The 4,123-nt window shown below is 39.5% G+C and overlaps 1 pseudogene; it reads left to right on the top strand.

Moving 5' to 3' along the window:
• Positions 1–1,162: 1,162 nt before the first annotated feature.
• On the top strand, positions 1,163–1,960 carry LOC147430684 (uncharacterized; annotated as a pseudogene).
• The last annotated feature ends 2,163 nt before the right edge of the window (positions 1,961–4,123 follow it).

The raw sequence follows: 4,123 nt of genomic DNA, 5'->3' as shown, positions 1-4,123 counted from the left end.
GCTAGCTATCCCCAAACCTCACATCAAAGAGACCCACCTCTTTGCAAGAAGAGAAAGCGAGTTATCCAAAAGAAGAAGTGGTGATTGAGAAGAAGGGAATCCAAGTGGAGGTGAGCAAGATAAGCCACCAATATCCCATACAAACCCATATACCCACGGGGTATTCACTAAGGGTTACCGTATGGTATCACATGAGTGTACAATAGGGGGGTTTTCCAAGGCCAAGTGGATAGATTTTACATAGGAGGGTCCCGTATATAGGGTTAAAAAGGCAATTTTGTTGCACGCAGGTGGTGTCCCCCTATTACTACTAGTGAATCCCCCGTGCATATGCCAACCTTGGACATCAATCTTGAAGAGGTTGAAATTCAGGAAGAGATCAAGTTACAGCGTACTGAATGGGAAGAGACAAATGTAGTTGAAGACATAATGTGTTTTGATGATGAGGATGATGTGATGAATCAGTATCTTGATGAGGAGTATCCCGCAAGTGAAGGTCAGGAGGGTGTTTGTATTGATGGAGAAGTGTTTTAATTTTGGAGCCTTGAAGATTGAAATCCAATTTCCACGAGTGGATATGATTTATTCAGGTTGTGAAGGCAAGGATCTTGAATTTCAGGTCTCTGAATTGCAAGTTTCAATGGTCCCTGATTTACAAAATTTCAAAATACAGGTCCGTGAACAAAAACTTATTGATTTGCAAAGAGATTTTCTTCCTGAATTTCAAAGTCTTATTGTTTCTCAAGCAATGATCATCAACAATCTCTCATTAGATTTGAAGAATGAGAGATATTCAGATCAGGTGGTGACAAATCAAGCCATTTTTATGATCGATTGACTTCAAGAAGAGAAGCAATCATTAATCAAGAAGTGTTCACAGGATCAGTATCTTGTCAAAGATATACAAGGCGCGGTTTTTGACAAAGAAGAAGAAAACTACAGGTTCTCAAAGGTGAAGAATGGAGTTCAATCTTTAATTTTTATAATTAAAAGATGCAGGAGTCAAGTGACTAAAGCAACTTTTTGTCTAGAGAAGTCCAACATGGGGTGTTTGCAACAAATGTCTACTTGTGTTGAATGGTGTGGAAGCCTTTCTTGGAATTTGCTGATTATTTTCTTTTGGAAATGGATCAAATGGAAAAAGGGTTTGGATGAAAGAAGCATGAAGGATGTTGTGGAAGAATATGAAATCAAGAAATTTCAAATTTATGTTTAATGCAGGAGATTTTTGAAATGCAGGAAGCTTCATCTTCATGGGATACTAAATACTTGCAAGAGGCAACTAAACAATTACACAATAATGTTTATGTGTAGGAGATTAAGTGTGTATGGAAGTATGAATATTTACAAGGGACTACACTATAATTGCAAGGAAAGAGCACTACATTGTACTTACGGGGAACTAAACATATACAACATACTGAATATTTGCAGGAGATTGTATATATAAATCAGAAAATGAACTTTTTTCTTGAATGTTTTCAGTGGAATGAATGCATAAAGTGGAAGCAAAGTAGGATAATTTTGTTTAAACTAAATCTATATGAAGACTTGAAGCCTCAATGTGTGATGGTGAAGTGCCAAAAGATTCAGCTATTGCAATTAAGACATAATGAACAGTATACAAAGATGGATGTTTGGGAACAAGGAGATGAAAGTAACCTGAAGAAGAAGTATGATGACTTAAAACAAGAATATGATCAACTAAATCAGCAGGTGCAGCTTAGCTCAAATCAAGTAGAAGTGCAGATAGATACTATTATGGAAGAGTAGATACAAGATGAAGTTCAAAAGAATCAAGTCCAAGATGTAGTGCAGGATGCAGTTGCAATGACAGATCCTGAGGAGGCAAGAACACAACAGTCAACTTCAAATCAGATTTTTATTATTGATGATGATATACCACCTGCAGATACTGTCAGAAGTACAAATGAATCTCTTTAAGTTTCAAAAGATATGAAGGTTGCAGAGACAGTTGAAATTCCAAAAGAAGTTGAAGTTGCAAGGGAAATAAGCAAGCAGACAGATACTGAGCTTGATGATGCAGTAATTCATCAAGTCAAAAGTTTTCAATTTCAGGGAGATATCACTGACAGTTTTGCAGCTACAAAGTGGATTTCTGTTTATTTTTGAGAGAGAATGTGACCAAGCAATATGAGGGATTGCAGAAGCAGTTGGAGCAATAGAAAAATCATCAACCTGAACAACTGCATACTCATAGTGATATTGTAAAGTTGGATAAAACTGAAACTGAATTTCAGGAAGAGTTAACAGCAGATACTGTCATAGTTTCAACTGCAGTTGCAAATGAAGAAGCAGATGTTGCAGGTTTACAACAAAAATTTAAAGATCAAGTATTGATTATTGTTGAAGATATACTCAATAAAACGGAGACTACTAAGGTTACAAAGGAAACAACTGAAGCTGAAGTGGATGTAAGATTTGGTAAAGATGCTAAGGAAACTGCAACTGAAGGGGAAAGTTCAAAATAGCCTGAAAAAATAAATATCATCTTGATGTTGAAGTTTTTGATCAAGGAATTGTGGGTCCTCACAATGTTTGAGAAACATTGCCCAGTGGGTGTGCTAGGTGTTAGTGCCTGATGTGTCACGGCATTTATCTTCTTGGACTTTTAACTAAGGTCTTAGCTTTAAACCTTAGGAGCATGTTTACCCAAGGACTTTATGCCTAGGTAGTTTGAAATTCCGACTGTTGAAAGGTCAATCTTTCAACAACGCTTCCACAAAGATCTCATAAAGATTCCTCAAAGATTCTCTAAATATTCCAAATAAAGATGTTGATGAAGTGATGAAGATGAAGATGGATGCTGTAATGTGAAGATACAAGCTCATGGACATCATCAAATATCCCGTTATTATTATTTTGAGCCATTACGGCCACTTTTGTAATGTTTACTGGAACTTCATATTTTAAGTCGGCAATTGTATTTAGGCCACAGATGCTTCTTGGATGAGCAAAGCCAGCTTGCAGTGTTGTAATTAAGCTCTATAGAAGCCTAGGGACAAATCAAGTCATTTTGGTCGGACATTAGGTTTTCTAAGGCTTAGTATATAAGCCAAAACCTAAATCTTTGTAAAGAGACTTCTAATAAATATGATCTTCTGTGTCGTTGGGAGACTACGAGAGAGTGAGAGAGTGTGTGTGTGTGCTACAGGAGCTACGGTGGTCGGAATCGCAAACGGAGAGTAGCAAAGACTTGCCCACGAGGAGAGCTACGCATTGATGCTTACATCACGCGCGTTCGTCTGTGTTTTGGCAGATTCACCCGTGAGCTACTTTTGGAGTTTCGGTGAGTAACTGTTGTCCGTTTTTGCATTTCAGCATATCCACGTGATCAGAGCGAGTAGAGCTACACATCAGGCACTTTAGTTTTCGGAAACGTCGACCTGCAAAAACTGGCCAGACATCCTATGCATTTTTTGCACGGAGGATATTGGGTAGGTTTTTTTGGTCACGGACCTTAGGGAGAGTGGCCTATTGGTGTTGATAGGATATCCCTCAAGTTTCGTAACGTTTCGAGAACGTCTAATGGGCTTTTGGCTTGCGGTAGCATCATAGGAGACCCTCACGTTCACAGAACCGATGGCATGTAGAGTTGATATCTCTGTAGGAAGTAGTCATTAGTCGATCGAGTAGAGGTTGACACCCTTTGCTTGCTTCCACGTGCCTGTGGGTCGAGCTTCGTCCTCAGTTGACATTATATGTTAGGTGAGTTCTCGCAGTGCTGACGTCCGTCGCGGCGTACCCGTCCAACATTGGCGCCGCTACCGGGGACGAGAGCCCTAAGTAGGTGACCGAGACTAGTCCTTGAGGATAGAGGTCCCTCTGGCTTGCCAGAGTACTATTTTACATTTAGATAGGATCAGAGGGTGGTGTACTCTCTAGGTCTTAGGAGGAGTCGAGGGAGCGTGTGTATGGCCTGGATCTTCAGTCTTAGGTAGTATTAGGTAGTAGTAGGTTGTGGTGTAGAGAGTAGGAGTTGGAGTGGTAGATGTGGTGGTAGGTTGACTTGAGAGTCCGTGTGAGTCCAGGAAGCAACCAAGACATCAAAATCGCCATCTCACATTGATGAGTAGGAGTAGGGTAAGTAGATATCTTGATT

The sequence above is a fragment of the Adiantum capillus-veneris genome, chromosome 21, assembly GCF_014529385.1.
Source record: "Adiantum capillus-veneris isolate H3 chromosome 21, ASM1452938v2, whole genome shotgun sequence".
NCBI classification, from domain to species: Eukaryota; Viridiplantae; Streptophyta; class Polypodiopsida; order Polypodiales; family Pteridaceae; genus Adiantum; species Adiantum capillus-veneris.
Note: the sequence above shows the minus strand (reverse complement) of the source record. Positions and strands in the feature narration are given on the sequence as shown.